Raw genomic sequence first — 20,229 nt, forward strand, 5'->3', positions numbered from 1 at the left:
GGCAGCTGGTACATCGGTAGCGCATGCAGCTCACATCAAAAGGCTTCTAACAGCGATACAGGAACCCGACAGAGTGGTTGTTATCAAGTGTAAAGCACATACATATAGTCAAGACCCAGTATCACTTGGTAACAGCCGAGCAGACGAAGCTGCTAAGTTAGCAGCTGGTACCCCCAGACAGACAGACACCACACAACTGATGGTATTTAATACCGTCAACACACAGAAATTGTGTGAAATGCAAAATTTGTGTTCCACACAGGAAAAGGCAGTTTGGAGGGCAAAAGGATATGGCCAGGAGTCCTCAGGACTCTGGACAGATGGACAGGGTAAACCAGTGGCACCTAGAGCATACCTTCCAAGTTTGGCTGAAGCAGCACATGGGCTGACTCATCTAGGCAAGGAAGGGATGTGCACGTTGGTAAGAGCATATTGGTGCGCCCCAGGATTTTCTTCCCATGCGGGAAAGAGAGCAATGTCATGCCTCACCTGCTTTAGGAAGAATATCGGAAAGGCAATACCAACAGAACCATCTCATATCCCACCTACAGGCGGTCCTTTTCAGGTAATACAGATTGATTTCATACAATTACCCTCTTGTCGAAATTTGAAGTATGTACTAGTTTGTATAGATGTGTTTTCAAATTGGGTCGAAGCATTTCCTGCGGCCACAAATACCGCAATGTTTACTGCTAAGAAAATTGTACAGGAATTTGTGTGTAGATATGGTATCCCTAGAATAATTGAAAGTGATAGGGGTACCCATTTTACAGGTGATGTCTTCCAAGGAATGTGTAAGTTGATGGGAATTGATAGTAAGCTGCACACTCCGTACCGCCCCCAGGCGAGTGCAAAGGTAGAAAGAGTGAACAGCACTATTAAAAATAAATTGAGCAAAGTTATGGCGGAAACAGGATTGACATGGCCAGAAGCTTTGCCCCTTGTATTATACAGCATCAGAACCACTCCCAGGTCCCCTCTTAATCTGTCCCCTTTTGAAATTCTGTTTGGTCGACAACCGCATGTCATGATTAACCCTCAGGATGATTTGAAGTGTAACAATGAAGTGACTGTAAAGTATTTGGTTAAGATGAGCAAACAGCTAAAGAATCAGAATGATAATTTGAAGTTAGTGATTCCTGATCTGCCAGATAGTAATTGTCATGACATTGAACCTGGGGATTATGTAATGATACGGAATTTTCTACGCTCAGGTTGCCTTATTGACAGATGGGAAGGACCATACCAAGTCTTATTGATTAGCACGACAGCATTGAAGGTTGCCGAGAGAGAGACTTGGGTTCATTCGTCCCATTGTAAGAAGGTTGCTGATCCAGAGAGGTCCCGTGATCAGGAACAGACGGTAGAGGAAGTTGTATCACTGGAGTGTCTGTTTCAGGAGGACTGAGACGGCACCTGAGCATTGAGAATAATAAGATCGGAGGCAGTTGTCGATTCCCTGTTCCCTTTTATTGTTTTTCTCCACTTCCCATCCCATCTCCCTCAATTATTTCTTTCCCCCTTCTCATTCTTCTCCATTTCCTCCTATAAGATGGACTTGCCTCAAGAGACTGTGATCCGGATTTTCCTGTTGACCATGATGTTGACCAGAGCAGTCTGTTCCGGCGAGAGTACCATGGAGGTCGAGAGAGGTTCTGGAATGGGTTCTGATGACAAAGTTGGAGGCGTAGATTTCCAAGAACAACATAATCATCAAGCAAAGGCGAGTATCAGAAAACGATCCGATAGCATTGACAATAGGAGGAATTGTGAAGGATTGTTAGCTGAAGAGAACTATATCTGTAGACTCTGTGACAGTGTAGTTGAGGATGGGTGCATCAAGAAATGTCAGTCCAGTTTTAATATCCACATTGACCGGCATCCATTGAGTGACTATCATTCCTTAGTGGGTAAAGTGTTAAATCAGACAGATTGTTGGGTATGCTCTCAAGTACCTCAAGGCCATAGCAAATCAGGATTAGTACCATTCCCTTTAACTATAGGGGAGGTACTTGAGCTAAGTGGTGGGAGGCCGGTGGACAGGAGGTTTAATATCTCCAGTACTCCTAGTTTGAAGCTCCACCAATATCATGTGGATAGATCCCTAGTATGTTTTAACATTTCCAATCCCCGAAAACCGGGAAATTGGGAAGTGTCATGGAATAACCAAACCATGACCTTTTCATACAGAGCCGATAGAATGCCTACAGATACAGAACTTATACGCCACATAGCCGGTAGTGGAAAATATTTCCGATATAGGTATACCCTAGGAAGTAGGACCATGAGAGTTGGAGAGGTATCACCAGGATACTGTGCACATATCGTACAAACTGATACGTGTACTAAACAGATGGGAGAATTAGGGTTAGGAGATTTCATATGGAAAATGTGTAATATGGTAATGTCCTACTCCGTCCCATATGTTCTCCCCGATGATGCATATTTCATATGCGGGAGGAAGGCGTATAAGTGGCTTGCCCCAAACTCAGAAGGGTTATGTTATATTGGAAAAGTACTGCCTGAGGTAATGACCGTATCCCACACTAAAATGAAGGATAGTCACCGCAGTGCCCAAGCTCCTTATACTCACACTCATTACGAACACATCGTTAAACGGCACCTAATAGAAAGAACAGAGCATCCGGCCTCTGACCTGATCAATGAATCCACCGGGATTCAATTCCTAATCGCGTTAGATATCACTCGTACCGCTAGAGGAGTGATAAATTATAAATACATATCTGCGCTTGCAAATTTATTAGACAATATCACTGAAATGTATGATGACACATTCAGGTATACCGGAAGGGAGCTCCAAGCTTATAAAACAGAACTGGTTCAGCATAGGATGATTCTCAATTATCTCACAGCTGTGACGGGCGGGTATTGTGTTACCCTAGCGACTCAGTATGGAATAAAGTGCTGCACATATATTACAAACAGCACCGAGGACCCGGTCGAGGTCATAGACAAAAAGATGGATGACATTTTGCAATTAAAATGGGAGTTCCGAAGGAAACACAATCTCACCCTTGCCGCTGTGGGTAATGAGCTGACCAGTTGGGTGTCATGGTTGAACCCACGAAATTGGTTCTCTGGTTTAGGAGAATGGACCCAAGGTATTATCATGGATGTAGGGAAATTTCTTTTGTGTATTCTGGGTGTCATCATATTGGTCGGTCTGATATTTAGATGCGTTCGGGTTTTAACAAAGTGTAAACGTAGCGCCCGAGTGATGAGTTTAAGAAGTGAAGATACTGTAATAACAACGACTGATTTGGTTTATGACCCAACGATAGAGACAATGTTGTGATGAAAATATGATTCCACGGTCCTTTTCTTTCACCCGTTTCTCCTTTGTTTTCCTCCAAGGTACAAAGACATCCGCTTGGAAGAAGAATTTGACAACCTTTTACACAGGCAACTGATGGACTATGCCATAGACCCCCCATATCCCTAGTACCTTTAATTTTACGCTAGCCCAACACTTTTTGTAAGTCTATGGACATTGAGAAAGCTTTTGCTCGCACTTTGGCAAAAGCCCAAGGAGACTACAGTCAACATGTACATCGAGACAAGACAAGACACAAGACAAGACCTCAATCGGCAAATGTATATTAAACTCACATAGTTTATCACTGCATTTACCATAATTGTTCTTTATCTTCATCTCTACAACCTTCAGGTAATAACACACATAGTCGATAGGGAATATAGGCACAGATATCAGCACTCACATATTCCCCCATTCATGTATCATCAACTAAAATGTGCTCCCCCATTTTGTCGCAACCAAAAGCCGAAAAGAGCTCGGTAAAGTATGACAGCCCATCCACAGACCCGTACCACGGGATAAGAAGGAATTCAAATGTATACTTCACAATACCTCGAAGCTTGATTTAAAACAAGTACGGCACGATGATACATGACCCCCCAAACATGGATTCATACACACATGCTTCTGCTATCTCACTAGGTCATACCCTTTTCCTACCTTCTCCTTTCCTCCCCTACCCAATCATAGAAATGTATTATACAAGACATATATTTTTCTCTTTTTGAACTGTTTTAGGAAGTGGCAGTTATTGGTGACTGCCAAAGGGTGGACTGTCAAACTCAGAAAAATATCACGCTACACACTGCCATATATGCTCCTCATGCGAGTGCCTGCTGCGTGTGCATGAGCCCTCCCGTGCGTGCGCATACTCTCAGTTGCGTGCACCCGCAGGCGCACGGTATGCGCATTTACGGTAGAGTTTGTGTGCGTCTAGCGGGCGACTCAATCGTAACATATTTTATTCATATAATGTATTTTGTAGATTATGGTCCCTTTGATAGAATCTGAAAGTTTAGTTAATGTAGTATGTTCGGGGACAAAGAGATCCCTCTTTGTTTGATACGAAGGGTCAGACAGGGGTTACACAGTGGTGTTTAGTATCCATCGGAAGAGAATATAATTAGCAATATTCCGGTGTTGGTTTGAAGCGGATTAATCGCTCGTGCGTATAGTTATGGACATAAGAAGTTTATGGACATTTACTATATTTGCACTTTATTACCCATGCGGCGGGAAACCCAGTTTCCCACCCACCTGAGCAGTTAGGAATAGTCGCAGCCCACCTGTATGAACCAACCTATGACCTTTCGTTATAATGCGAAGACGAATTCCTGTGTCCAATGAACAATAAGAATGTAGGGACCATTGTACTGTATTGAGTGTAGTGTATAAAAGGACAAGCCGATCTGGGCCAGCTCTCTACTCTCTTCAACGGTTCTCATTGCTGATAATTGGGAGCTGGATATCCAGAAAGGCGCTTGCGATTGTTTCCCCTGGTGCATAAGTTCTCTGCAACCATATTGTCTCTTATTTAATGTTATAAGCCATTCTATCTCTCTCTCTCCTTCCCCTTTAAATGTAACTGTATCTGTAGTGTATTTTATGTGTAGTGATTCGGTTAGGTATTTTATGTTTTCTTGGTAGTGTATAACTTGTATTGTATTATTCTTTTGCAATTGAACGTTCATTCATTTCCTTAAAAGGCGTTAGACCCTTAGACCGGTATTTGAGTGTTTATTATATTGCTAAGGGGTTCTCTGAGCGTCACATACGCTCATACAGCTTTTAAACTAACAAGGTTACACTGTGTTGCATTTACACCTTATCACTACACAAGGGTTTACAGTATAAGTACATTGTTTATGGTATAGTTATAAAGATTTAACTCTGTGAGCGTCAGCGCCGCTTGTGATCTCCTCGTGGTCTCGAGCGTCCGCTACGCTGATAGCGTATCATTACGTTAGTCGGCAGCCTATAGCGTGCTTGCCTTTACGCTCTAAGCCGTGAGCGAACGTGCCGCTCGTGCGTCTCGTCCACGGCTAAGCGTTCGCTACGCTACGTGCGTACTCTTACGGTATTCCATACGCCAATTGCGTACTGTGTTCTTTAACCTTTTAGAGTGTTTTATACAAGGTATAGAATAGGCATTGTCAATGTGCAGGGTAAATCCTGGCTGCTTTATTTTTACACTGCAATTTAGTTTGCAGATTGAACTCACCACACCCAAATCTATCTCTCTCTGCACATGTTATATCTGCCTCCCCTGCAGTGCACATGGGTGGTCATTCCGAGTTGATCGCTCGCAAGCGGATTTTAGCAGATTTGCTCATGCTAAGCCGCCGCCTACTGGGAGTGAATCTTAGCATCTTAAAATTGCGAACGATGTATTCGCAATATTGCGATTACACACCTCGTAGCAGTTTCTGAGTAGCTCCAGACTTACTCGGCATCTGCGATCAGTTCAGTGCTTGTCGTTCCTGGTTTGACGTCACAAACACACCCAGCGTTCGCCCAGACACTCCACCGTTTCTTCGGCCACTCCTGCGTTTTTTCTGGAAACGGTAGCGTTTTTTCCCACACGCCCATAAAACGGCCTGTTTCCGCCCAGTAACACCCATTTCCTGTCAATCACATTACGATCGCCAGAACGAAGAAAAAGCCGTGAGTAAAATTCCTAACTGCATAGCAAGTTTACTTGGCGCAGTCGCAGTGCGGACATTGCGCATGCGCATTAAGCGGAAAATCGCTGCGATGCGAAGATTTTTACCGAGCGAACAACTCGGAATGAGGGCCATGGTTTTGCCCAACTGCTAAAAAATGTCCTGCTGCGATCAACTTGGAATTACCCCCTCTGACCCAGTCATTTGGTTAGCAGGATTTCAAAGTCACTTAAGTTCTTTCCACCTGCCCATATCTTCTGCAATCAACACACCAACTAAGAGCTCGCAATGTACGCTCACCAGCCAATACGGTCTATCTCTGACTTTGGCGTGCACCATTGTCTTCATTGGCTTATTTCCATTGGTTTATTAGAAATTTGATGGCAAAGTGCACATAGACTGTTTTTCATAAGTACGTGTGTGTTTCTCTCTTGCACAATGCCACATGTATGCACCTGAGACTAAATGAAATACAGAAGAAGAACATATACGTACAACACACTACAGATATCCCCACAGATGTCTAAGACTTATGGGCCCTACAGACATGCCGAGCTGCCCGACGGCGGATACGGCCGACGAGCGACCCGGCGGCGGGGGGGCAGTGACGGGGGGAGTGAAGTTTCTTCACTCCCCCTGTCACGCGGCTCCATTGAAGTGCAGGCAAATATGGACGAGATCGTCCATATTGGCCTGCATGCACAGCCGACGGGGGACCAGCGATGAACGAGCGCGGGACCGCGCATCGTTCATTGCTGGAGCCTCCACACTGAAAGATATGAACGAGTTCTCGTTCATTTATGAACGAGATCGTTCATATCTTTCAAAAAATCGGCCAGTGTGTAGGGCCTATTAGAGGGACAAAGATCAAACAAATGTTTGAAGCTCATCCCCATTTATTTCCTGTGTGCATATGACTCATATGATATAGTAGGTATTTATCCTGTATGTAAAGGAATCCATGAGCCAGGTCACAAATGGTTCTGGTTATACATGAAGTAGGCGTGAAGCAGATGGTTTGGACCACATAGTAAGTTAGCAAACAGCACATTAACACTTTGCTTCTGAATACCAGAAATAGTGGAGACACTTAAGGCCTAATTCAGACCTGATCATAGCAGCAAATTTGTTAGCAGATGGGCAAAACCATGTGCACTGCAGGTGGGGAGATATAACATGTGCATAGATTAGATTTGGGTGGGTTATATTGTTTCTGTGCAGGGCTGCAGTGCACATGGTTTTGCCCATCTGCTAACAAATTTGCTGCTACGATCAGGTCTGAATTAGGCCCTGTAAATGGTAAGGCAATACAGGTGACTGAGGTCAACAAAGTGCTAGGGGTCTATTTATCATTACTGAGTATTAGGTCCTATGCTACAGACTGCATTAGTCCCGCTGCACGTAAAGTAGCCCCAGTGAGGACTTCAGCCTGACATGGCTGGCGTATGGCTTATTCCTAATGCCCAGAAACAGCAGCACATGCTGTGCACCAATATCCTTGCTGTAATCCCCTATACAGAGGCAGTTCACAACACACTTATGGCCAGTTAACATCATTTTTATGGTAATGATGCTGTTCTGTTTGAGGATAGATCTTTTCATAGAAAGGGGCGTTCCACCAGTAGACGACTTTCGCTGATGGAATTATACAAGTTCTACTACAGCTTTTAGTAAATACCCTGCTTTATTTTACTGGCTGCTGCTGTGCTATACAACCACATCTTTGAAAACATCAGACGAAGCTGTCCTTTTGTTTTATTGAATTTGGACAAAATACAAGGTTGTGTCCAGTTTAGAGAGTAGTTTGTCACAGACCCAGATTTGCCGACCCTCCCTCATTCAGTGGGAGGCTCCCATTTTTTACCTAAGCCTCCCGCTGCCCCGCAAATGCTATGGTTGCTCCCGATTTTCCAAAATGCCTGTCAAAATGCGGACTGCGCATGCGGTAGTCTGGAGAGCCGGGGGAGGGACCTGCTTGGGTACGTCATGACGATTGACATTGTGTTACTTAAGTGTCAGCCACCATGGGCTTTTTGTTAGCGGTGGCAACCTTAGCATCATGCAAGAGAGGCAGTGCCGTGGAGCAGAAGTGTCAGCAACGGCGGCCTCTTTACCTCCCCGGCTGGCCTCCCTATCCCCCTGGTGGCTTGTTTAAAGTATCTGCGATGGCTGGGGAGGCAGCAGCACGGCAGTGGTGGTCTCTTAAACCATGACCCCTCCTTCCTGGTGGCTTGTTTAAAATGTAAGTGACTCAAATAAAACAGCCTAAGTGGAGGATGTGCCTGGTGGCATTGCTGGAGAATGGAATCAAGTGGATGCTGAGTGGGTGTGTTAGCATCATGAGGCCATTTTTACTGACCGACCCCTCTGTGTTTTTGAGATTACTGGTCACTGCTCCTTCATAATGACTTGCAAGCACAAGGGGGCCGATTCAATTGTTTTGGGCATCTAAAAATCTTGTCTACATGAGACTTTTAGCCACCCAAACAATTGTCACAATTCAATTGTGTTTGGGCGCCCATGCATTTTGCGCCCAAACAGACATGGTTTAACCACGTAAAACAGCTAAACCCATTTAAAGGCCAGTTTTGGGCATCCAAACTCCCGTTCAGACGCCCAAACTGGCGATTTAGAGCACATTTATTGTCATCCCCGTGGCTAACGGGAGTCTACATGGAGCAACAATTGAATTGCTCCGTTTTGCATCCACCAGTGGTAATGTGTCTATGTAACCCTCATCCTTTATCCTAACACTAATTAATGCCCTATCCCTCACCATTAGTCCAAATACCTTAATGCTAATATTTTAACCCTCACCCTTAAGCGTTTTGAGTTCTATTGGAGTAAATGCGCTCAATAGATAAAATGATTATTACTGTCACAGTGCAGGAGCAGACACTGCAAACAGGCAGTCTCTGGGGGCAGCCCACATCTCCAGGACCCCGGAGTGATGAACACAGGGTCGGGCAGCGAGGCTATGCCCCTTACTTGAATTCACGCCATCTTTACACACACGCCACCTTTTCACCTAAACATAGCACGCCCCCTCAACAGCGCGGCACGGCGCATTCTGCTTACACCTGCAATCTCCCTGAAACTAGTTTTCAACAGTAGGCAAGTATGATCCAGACTGATGATATAAAGACTTGGCTAAAAAATGAGAAAACAGAGAAAGACAGAAATGAATTTAGTGAACACTTAAGAAGCAGACATCATTATGTAAGGAAATTGCTGCTCATCTGCATTCACCCAGAGGTCCAGGGAAGCCTTTTGAAAGTCCAAGGGGGAGATCCACCCCTGATGAACACGGAATGTCTGGAAACGGTCATGGGCAACTATCAGTGTTCTCAATACCACCTCCTTGTGATCTGGTGGTTCTTAATCGGGAAGGCACAAGTGACATTGGTGCACCTAACACCTCACCTTATTACCCCCAAAACTAATCTTTACTATAAAAAAAAAAGAGATACATTCAGGTATATGGGTTATCCCCACTGCACTAAAAAAGCAAATTACATAATTTACTGTGGTTAGCTTTTAAACAATTTATAGACTGAAAGCAACACAGTCACATTGGGTTCCAGTATGAATGGTCAACAGTCATTAGGTCGCCCACTATTGGTCGACACTGGCATGGTCGACATGGACAAATGGTCGACATGATTTATTTATTTTTTACTTTTTTGGGTGTAATTTCTGTGTAAAGTGACGGGGAACCCCAATTAGTGCACCGCTTCGCTCGCCATGCTTCGGGCAAGGTGCCTCGCTGCGCTCGGCACAGATTACCGTTCCCATTCGTAGTCCACGTGGCGTAAACTATTGAAAAGTTCCCCAAAAGAAAAATTTTTGAAAAACTCATGTCGACATTTTCATGTGTCGACCTTTCATGTGTCAACCATGTGTCCATGTCGACCAATAGTGGTCAACCTAATGACTGTCGAGCATATCATGGTCGACCATCCAAACGAATACCGAGTCATTGAATATGGCAGAATGTGAGCCAGACACTGTTACATAATTGGCTTTCACGCAATAGCCTTATTTATGTGAGACAGTAATGATTTGCCAGGACTGCCCTACTTTTACAACCGTTAACACTTTTGTCCTGGAAAGTTGGGAGCTAGGTCCCCTCTCCCTAGCACCTTCCACTGATGCACGTGGCACTGCTGGGTGATGTTGCATACCCTCCCGGAATGTCTGTGAGCTCTCCAAGTAGAATATACCATCCACCTGGATCCCACTTTCCAAGTTAAGTGGTTGGCTCCTGATAGCATGATGCACCATGAACCCCCACTCTCCTGCACTGCCCACTTGAATGAACCCTCTGGGATCTCCTGGAATGGAAGTACAAAAGGCATAGAAGTATGTCCTGGGCATTTTCAGTGGAGAAGAGGTAGACTGGGTGCGATCTAGCACATGAAACAATAAGCATGCTCTGAAACACACACCTACACAATGGCCGACATCAGGGGGGACTGTCGGTACTCAAGTCCCTGGCCTGGACAGAGAGAGAGGGGCCTGGCGGGGATACTACCACTGTCCAATAAATTATTATTTTTTTTGACCCAGCGCGCGTGACATCATGACACTGAAAGAGACGCCACAGTGCACAAGGAGCAGCGAGAAAATGGTAAGTGTTATGGGCTCCAGGATAGGATGCAAAATCGCTGTTTTCTTACCTTTCATTAAAATATAACAACTTAGATTGTTATTGCTAAAATGGCATTGTATAGTGAAATGTCCTGTATAGATTAATACAGAATAAAATAAAAAAGGTATGAAGTAGATAAGATGTGTTCCTACATACTTCCAATTGTAAAAAATAAATAAATAAAAGGAGGAAGGAGAAAATGAAGAGGAAGAGCACTAGTAGTAAAGCACAGAGCAAACACAACTGGAATCAATGGGGTCGATTCTATTCGGCAACTTAAGAATAGCGCCGGGAATTAGCTCCCGACGCTATTCAATTCAGCTCCAGTTAAGTCGGCGATGTCCCGTTCTCGCCGACTTAACAGGTAGCTTTGTCGGGAGAACGGGCATTCTCCGACTTAACTACCCGCGGCGATGCTGATTCCCGACAGAATCAGCCTCGCTGCCGGCCGCGAGGCAGCACTTTTGTCGGGTTTCTTCTCTCATCCCCCGGGGATGAGAGAAGAATTCCCGACAATTGCGGGTCACTAGCAGCTGAATTGAATAGCGTCGGGAGCTAATTCCCGGCGCTATTCTTAAGTTGCCGAATAGAATCGACCCCAATGTATAATACTGTATGTTAAAGGGTAAAGATGTTTGATTACTATAAAAAAGACCAAAAATAAAGCAGTCCTCAAAGCTGGGTAGCTATTACGAATATGAAAAGTTTGCTGTACGCACAATCCAAATTTGAATTCAGAAAAATGTGCAGCAGCGCTGTGATTAAATACACTGATAGTTGAGTTTTTAATGTTTCCCCACACAAAATCTGATGAGCCAATAGATGAGAAATGAATTCCAAGCAAAGCAATGTATTATTTAGAATAACAGATCGTTTGTTAAATGTGCGCATATCTGCCAAAAAAAGTAACATGTGCGGTGAACTTGGCGCGGTGCGAGACATTATTCTCTGTGTAGTAGGATTACTTCTTACATTGTGCATACTCTCAGGCAGCGCTTCATACAACCTCATCTATGTGCCGCTGAACTTGCAAAATCAATACAGAAATGAGTTGGAATACAGTTAAAAAATATAATAAGACTATAATGTAAACAATACTAGGAAATTAAATGAAGTTTAATTTTAACTATTTATACAGTATAATAAATGATTATTCAGCTGTGCAGATGGAACTATTAAATGGTAACTGCTTTGTTTAAAGTGAAGTTATATTTTATGAATGTGCTAAACTGTATTTTTCAAACCATTAATCTCCTTAGAACAGGCACGTCCAAACTGCGGCCCTCCAGCTGTTGAGAAACTACACATCCCAGCATGCCCTGACACAGCTTTAGCATTCTCTGACAGCAAAACTGTGTCAGGGCATGCTGGGATATGTAGTTTCACAACAGCTGGAGGGCCGCAGTTTGGACATGCCTGCCTTAGAAGCTAGACAAATATATACTTACTAGGTGCTTCATCGCGCCCTACGATCGCTCTTCACACCGTCTAAAGGGGCTACGCCCCCTTAACCCCTGCACGCCTTGCTGCGGTTCAATATTTGTATGAGTGGATAGAGGGGATAGAGAGACGCGGGCCGGTAGGGAGGGGATAGATAGAAGGGGGGCGGTAGGGAGGGGATAGAGAGACGCAGGGCGGCAGGGAGGGGATAGAGAGACGCAGGGCCGTAGGGAGGGGATAGAGAGACGCAGGGCGGTAGGGAGGGGATATATAGAGACGCGGGGCGGTAGGGAGGGGATAGAAAGACGCGGGGCGGTATGGAGGGGATAGAGAGACGCGGGTCGGCAGGGAGGGGATAGAGAGACGCGGGGCGGTAGGGAGAGGATAGAGAGACCCGGGGCGATAGGGAGGGGATACAGAGAGGCGGGCGGCTGGGAGGGGATAGAGAGACGCGGGGCGGTAGGGAGGGGATACAGAGACGCGGGGCGGTAGGAGGGGATACAGAGACACGGGCGGAAGGGAGGTGATACAGAGACGCAGAGCGGTAGGGAGGGGATACTGAGACGCGGGCGGTAGGGAGGGGATACAGAGGCATAGGGAGGAGGGGATAGAGAGGGGCGGTAGGGAGGGGATATAGAGACGCGGGGCGGCAGGGAGGGGATAGAGAGACGCGGGGCGGCTGGGAGGGGATATAGAGACGCGGGGCGGTAGGGAGGGGATAGAGAGACGCGGGGCGGCTGGGAGGGGATAGAGAGACGCGGGGCGGTAGGGAGGGGATAGAGAGACGTGGGGCGGTAGGGAGGGGACAGAGAGACGCGGGGCGGCTGGGAGGGGATATAGAGACGCGGGGCGGTAGGGAGGGGATAGAGAGAAGCGAGGCGGTAGGGAGGGGATAGAGAGACGCGGGGCGGTAGGGAGGGGATATAGAGACGCGGGGCGGTAGGGAGAGGATAGAGAGACGCGGGCCGGTAGGGAGGGGATAGAGAGACGCGGGGTGGTAGGGAGGGGATATAGAGACGCGGGTCGGCAGGGAGGGTCCCCAGTGAGGAAGCTGATGAAGAGAGGGGGGAAAGTAGTGGAGGGGGAGGGCACCAGAAGAGGAGACTTGTGTAAAGTGGCGAGCAGACATAGAAACAGTGGGTAGGATGGCCGGAGGGACTCACCGTTGGGGCTGTGGGCGGCTGCTGCAGGCTGGTAAACAGTACAGTGTCCAGAGGCGTCACTGGGTCAGCATTTCAGCATTACTGTTACACACATCTCCACCTCCCCCGCTGCCGAATAGGGGGCGTGGCCTGCTGTTAAAGGGGCGTGGCCTCGCGGGTCTGTTCTCTCTCGCTCCGGGGGTGTTTCCAGCTTGCCTGTAGATGCTGGCAGCCCCCGGAGACTGGAGAGTGTGTGCCGGCTGTGTGACAGGAGGAGAGTGCTGCAGGAGATGACGTCACTGCAGCACTCGCCTCCTGTCACAGCAGGAGAGCTGACAGCGGGATTTGTGCGGAGGAGGCGGCGGGTCTGTGTACACGGCGCAGGGAGGGCTATGAGAGCCTTCTCCTGCGCCACCCGTCCCTCCTAATGTGTATGCCAGGGGCGGCATCAGCCGTTGTTGTTGGGCCGGCGCCGCGGCCGGGGAATCAGAGCTGCTGATGGGTGGGGGGAGGGAGAGAGACAGATGGACAGGCAGCAGGAGCAGAGACTTGCTGACTCCGCCCACCGCTGTGACTCCACCCAGCGTTACGGTCACAGATTTAGACAAATATATAGGAGATCATGTCATTGCATTTATTTATTTATCATATATCCTTGGCTGCCAGCAGCGCAGTGTTCTCAACCAAATGACACTGAGCCTGAGTCAGAAGTGGACCAAGCGTGGATGAGCCGTTATTTGCTATTGTGCATGCAAAGTGTAGGAAACCCTTAGCGCATAAACCTAGGTGCGCAGCGGCGCACGCATTAGTGTACAACATTACTGTTACATGAGACGGCTTCTGCAATCCATGGACGGCTCAGGATGTAGAATGGGAGGTGACCTAAAATCTCTGCAAAAAGAGGAGGTACCATGAGAGTGTTTCAGCCTGCGGCTGCAATCTCTTTCACAGCACCGCAGCCACAGCGGTTACAAGGGAGACTTTGCGCCAGGCAAAGGCTTGTCGATGTTATGACTGATGGTGGTGTGATTGGATCCTCCAGTGCACTTGAGCCTTGCGTGGGTGCCTCAGCTGCCTACCTTTTCCACACATCTCTGATCAAAACTCACCAAATTTCCAGCAGTACATAGTGCTGCACCTATGGATAACACACATGAACCCTTGGGATCACATATTGGTGGTCATTCCGAGTTGTTCGCTCTGTAATTTTCTTCGCATCGCAGCGATTTTCCGCTAACTGCGCATGTGCAATGTTCGCACTGCGACTGCGCCAAGTAAATTTGCTATGAAGATTGGTATTTTACTCACGGCATTACGAGGTTTTTTCTTCGTTCTGGTGATTGTAATGTGATTGACAGGAAGTGGGTGTTTCTGGGCGGAAACTGTCCGTTTTATGGGAGTGTGTGAAAAAACGCTACCGTTTCTGGGAAAAACGCGGGAGTGGCTGGAGAAACGGAGGAGTGTCTGGGCGAACGCTGGGTGTGTTTGTGACGTCAAACCAGGAACGACAAGCACTGAACTGATCGCACTGGAAGAGTAAGTCTCGAGCTACTCAGAAACTGCACAGAGAAGTCTTTTCGCAATATTGCGAATCTTTCGTTCGCAATTTTGATAAGCTAAGATTCACTCCCAGTAGGCGGCGGCTTAGTGTGTGCAATGCTGCTAAAAGCAGCTTGCGAACGAACAACTCGGAATGAGGGCCCTTGTTTGCAAATCTAGCTCTGATACTAGCCAGTGCCTCCTCAGCCATTTACCTAAACAAACGTCACTAATAGCCACATAATGCAGTGATCACACCCCGCCACGGCGCATACTACAGGTACATATATAATGGGGAGAGCTGCATAGCTGCACCACCTACAGTGGCCACACCCCCTGAGGAACTGGGTCCGTCTGAAGTTTTGGTAGCCCTGAACACTGCTACTTGCCTCTACTGAGCTGTAAGGCAAGGGAATCCATCAACTGTGGCATCCTGTTGTGTAAAGGAAACTAGCTAGACTGCTTTCATCCAATAAAATTCCTCTAGTAACAAAACTAAAGGTGTGTACACCTAGATAGACTGTGCTTGCGATATTGGCTATGTGCGATTTTGACTGCCAATTTTGACTGTACACTTATACTAGATAGTCAAAATTGACTTGCCTGCACAGTCTATCTAGGCTTGCGAAACCGACCCTGCGGAACCGCGCATCGTGATCGAATCGGGATCGCAAGGTGGCTTTCACCTTGCGATATGCACTAACTTTCCTTGTGATTTTGACTATATAGCATACTTACCTACTTTGCTGCCCCCTCCTCCGGGAGGAGGCAGCGTTGTAGGTGCATGGGGGCGTGGCCAGCAGCAGGATGGGCATTCCGGGGGCGTGGCCAACAGGGTAGTGGACGGTCCGGGGGCGTGGCATCAGGATCGCTTCATCGTGGCTCCACCCCCTGCTATGCAGTGCCGAGAAAAGAGGAGCTGTATAGCGGGGGGCGGAGCGACGATGACGCGATTCAGCGCGAATCGCGTCATCGGACCCCCTCGGTCCGCCCACTTGTTCTCTGCTGTGGGCGGCCGAGGAGGGTCGTGGAGGGGCAGCACGGAAAGCGGGAGGCTTGCCCCCCTTTCTGGGGGGCCGGAAGAGCCACCCGATTTTCGGGAGCCTCCCGGCCATTCCGGGAGGGTAGGCAAGTATGCTATATAGTCAAAATCGCAAGTACATATCTCACCGTGGGGATACACTTTAAGTAATATAGATTTTGAGGGCCTGAAATTATTTGGGTCGCAGTGATCTGTACAAATATATACAGTGTACATTAAATCTATCATGACCTATGAAATCTACGATACTGTATGTCTAAAACATTCCCTTTTAATATTGGACAGAGACACAAACAAGGGCAGCGAACGGAATTATAAAAAATTATGTTAATGTACCTTTAGCAGAGATGCTATAAGATAATGATGTCACCTGCGTCTCTCTCAATGACCAGTGCCTCAAGGAATGTGTTCTATTAGTAGCGCCATGATTCACCTTATTAATATATCTGTGGTGTTGACAAAATCTCTGCACAGAGAATTTACTAGGAAAAAAAAGTTTTCAGCACAATTTCTATGAGTCAGAGATGCTGCTGCGTAAATCCCCGGCAATTCTTCATGTCTCTGTGCAGGGATGAAAGCAAGATGCTGACATTGTGTGTCCCTTTCTAGCAGAAGTTCTCATTAGGCACAAGTCTTGTACAACCTAATTGCTGTTTTCGGGGGAACTGTAATCTGCTCCTGGAAACACACCTGTCATCATTTCACAGTTTCTTTTATTAAAATAGTTTCTGATGCGGCTTGGTGTCTTGGCTACATTCACCTTAGTTATAGCAAATGGGTTACGTGGTCAGACACCAGATAGACGTAAGATAAAATGAAGACACAAATCAGAAAAATTACGGGATGCTACTTCAATGAGTCCATAATAACAGAAGTGTGATTAGAATTTATTGACCCAGCTATATAATCCAACATCATATACACATGGAACATGCGGGATTTCATACAGGTGGGCTGAGTAAGTTATCAAGTAAACATGGACAGATTATTCGCTCCCATAAAGGTACTTTATACACCCGGAAGTTGTCATGTGACAGAATTATACAAAATCGCACAGTCTTACATCCAGCTTTGAGTAAAAATTTAACATTTTTGCAAATAGCGCTTACAAGTTTTGTGCTGCTTGCGTTTTTTCCTCATTTCTGTTTACCCCAGAGGGGTAACTATAAAAAAAAACTGCAGGGGCAATTGATCCCCTTCTGATTTTCCTATCTCTCCTTGCTAATCCCACAGTTTTAGTTCCTCTCTGTGCCTACACTTTTTTTTTTCACCTGAACTCAACCACACTCAGGTCTGGGATAGGTCTCCAAGGAAGTCGTATTTGGGGATGGTTGTGCCCAAAAGTCTCCTAAGGCCTGTTAGCCTTAGATGGTCACCGATCATTCTCTTATAATGGAGGCAAACTGTTATAATTAGCGTTATAGTCTTCTCCATAAAGCATATAGCTCAAAGGGCCATCATTAATATTTTTAACTATTTGGAATGTTGCCTACAACTCCAAAGAATTAACACTGGAAGTAGGGTTTTATATTTTTAAAGAACAATTATGTGTTCTAGATATTTGAAGACAATAAACATGACCTGCTGTGAAGGAAATAGGATTGTGTACTGCACTTGTTTGTTCTAACAAACTTAAGGAATTCATTTGTGTATGATATATGGGAGGACTACGGGAAGTCAGACTAAGTATGCAACACATTCTCAGCCCACTGAGGCTAGATTATTAAAAGTATACAGTAGTTAAAAGGTATGCAAACTTCGCAAGGGAATTTTACATAAGTGTTCTTCAGCAAAATCCATTACAGTATCATTAAACTGTTTGCAAACGACTAAAACACGGACTAAAATGAAAACTGAGATCCACTAACTAAAATTTGACTAAAATTAAGCAAAAGAAAAAAAATAAAATGTGAATTTAAACCAACTACAATTCTAAGTAAGCGACAAAGACTAAAACTAAATTGAAAATCCTTGTCAAAATGAACACTGCTCCAGTCTGAAAATTATAGAGGAAGAATCCTGAACCCGCCGCAGTTTTGCAGCAAGATAATAGGAAGGGAGTGTATGCACATTAAACGAAGAAATAAAGACAAAACTATATTCAAAACAAAAACGACTTTCTCGCAAGAAACAAACCGAAAATGCAATCAGTGTGACAAACAGACCTGAAACACTTTTATATTTCTCCTTTAACTAAAACACATTATTTATTTTTTTATCGAAAAGCAGGAACTGGACCCGACGACGTGCTTATTACTGTGCTCACAGTTTGGGTTGAAATTTCTCTAAAATATAAAATTTCTACAAATATTAGCAGCAGACTGCGCTATTGCCTTGTTACGTGTCACAGACCTCTACAGCCATAAAAGTGATTAAACCGTGAAAATGTTCTCCCCCGCCTGCATGTGCTTAGTCAGTACGCAGCACAATCCTGGATGTTCCACTCTCATGGCTGTTGTTGGACAGCAAACGGTGCGTGAGACATAAAGAGCCAACACAACGTATTCTCAGAGGTCAGGAAACACAGAATTTGAAGGATGAGAAGCGTTATAGGAATCAGCAGAAAATAAATCATTTCAGCCTGAAGGTGCCATAAACAAACCAATGCAGCCAGAAGTCATGTAAGAAATCTAGATAACTATTACACTGCTACAGAACCAATAAACTCACATTCTGTATAAACTGGATTACTTTATATGCTGGTATAAAAGAACTACCCATTACCACAAATGTACACAGTAGCTATTCAAACATTAAGGCCCAGATTTATCAAGCCTTGGAGAGTGATACATTGCACAGTGAAGTACAAACCAATCAGCTCTTAACTGTCATTTTTAGAACACAGCCTGTAACACGGCAGTTAGGAGCTGATTGGTTGGTATTTTATCACCGTGCAATTTATCACTCTCCAAGGATTGATAAATCTGGGCCTAAGTTATTTAAAAAAAGAAATACATTTACTCAAATGCCCGAATCCTCCGAGAGACAATCAAATTTCCGTGGTAGTCCCTCGTGCCATCGGAAAACAGTGGGGTGTGCACTCATTTCCAGCCCACTTCCTAGGAAAGTGGTCAGGACAGGGAGAATAATGCCTTAAAGTGAGGGTATATTCAGGAGGGTGAGGAGCACATGATAGTATACTACATGAGAATTGTATCATTGTTTCGCAACATCCTGTCAGGGTAGGGAGACTGGGCTTAATGATGACAGACGTCCAGCCCTGCCCCTATCATCATGTTCCGGCCCTGCCCCCATCATCATGTATAAGCCAAATCCCCCCCCTCCGGGCTTCTCCTGAAGAGGAGAAAGGTAAAAGCAGACCCAAGAGGGTATGACTTTGCCTTGGATATCTCCCTGTTATCTACATCTACACATAGGGGGTCATTCCGAGTTGTTCGCTCGTTGGCGATTTTCGCAACGGAGCGATTAAGGCAAAAATGCGCATGCGCATGGTACGCAGTGCGCATGCGCTAAGTATTTTAGCACAAAACTTAGTAGATTTACTCACGTCCGAACGAAGAATTTTCATCGTTGAAGTGATCGGAGTGTGATTGACAGGAAGTGGGTGTTTCTGGGCTGAAACTGACCATTTTCTGGGAGTGTGCGGAAAAACGCTGGCGTGTCAGGATAAAACGCAGGAGTGGCTGGAGAAACGGGGAGTGGCTGGCCGAACGCAGGGCGTGTTTGTTACGTCAAACCAGGAACTAAATGGGCTGAGCTGATCGCAGTGTAGGAGTAAGTATCAAGCTACTCAGAAACTGCTAAGAATTTTCTATTCGCAATTCTGCTAATCTTTCATTCGCTATTCTGCTATGCTAAGATACACTCCCAGAGGGCGGCGGCCTAGCGTGTGCAATGCTGCTAAAATCTGCTAGCGAGCGAACAACACGGAATGAGGGCCATAGAGGGGAAATATAATGACGTTTCTTGTCAAGCTCCCTGATGTTCTGTGATTTCTGTTGCGGGATTTAAAGCGGCGAGTTTTTAAAAGATGACACCAGGCTCTCTGTACAGTCAATGTAAAGTATTATTTCTTTATTCCGCCATAGTTTAACTTCAAAGGCTCTTATAAACATGGTTTGTTTGATATACAGTATTACTATTGTCCCTGTTGATCATTTAAAATAAAGATATTAAAAAAAAAAAATCTCCCTGAAATCATTTCTGGACCACGACTTAACTCCAACTTTTAGTTCTTTTTTTCCCCCTGATACGGATCTGTTCATTCATCTTTCAGAAGTAATGAGAATACGATTACATGAAGGATTTCTTCCTTGTATATTGTAATTAAACATATAACGTTCACTGGTTTCTTTCACAGTGCTACAGCCAGGGATGGTTTAATAGAGGAGGAACGAGCCCGTATGCAGTCTCTGTGTGGGCTCTGCCATCTATCGCCGGCGCAGTTGCAAAGT

The 20,229-nt window shown here is 45.6% G+C and overlaps 1 protein-coding gene across 7 annotated transcripts in view; it reads right to left on the reverse strand.

The window, feature by feature from the left end:
* Positions 1 to 20,229, reverse strand: part of CDK14 (cyclin dependent kinase 14) — a 1,134,790-nt gene that overhangs the window by 349,206 nt on the left and 765,355 nt on the right. The window lies entirely within an intron of this gene.

This window comes from Pseudophryne corroboree, chromosome 5 (genome assembly GCF_028390025.1).
Source record: "Pseudophryne corroboree isolate aPseCor3 chromosome 5, aPseCor3.hap2, whole genome shotgun sequence".
Classification (NCBI taxonomy): Eukaryota; Metazoa; Chordata; class Amphibia; order Anura; family Myobatrachidae; genus Pseudophryne; species Pseudophryne corroboree.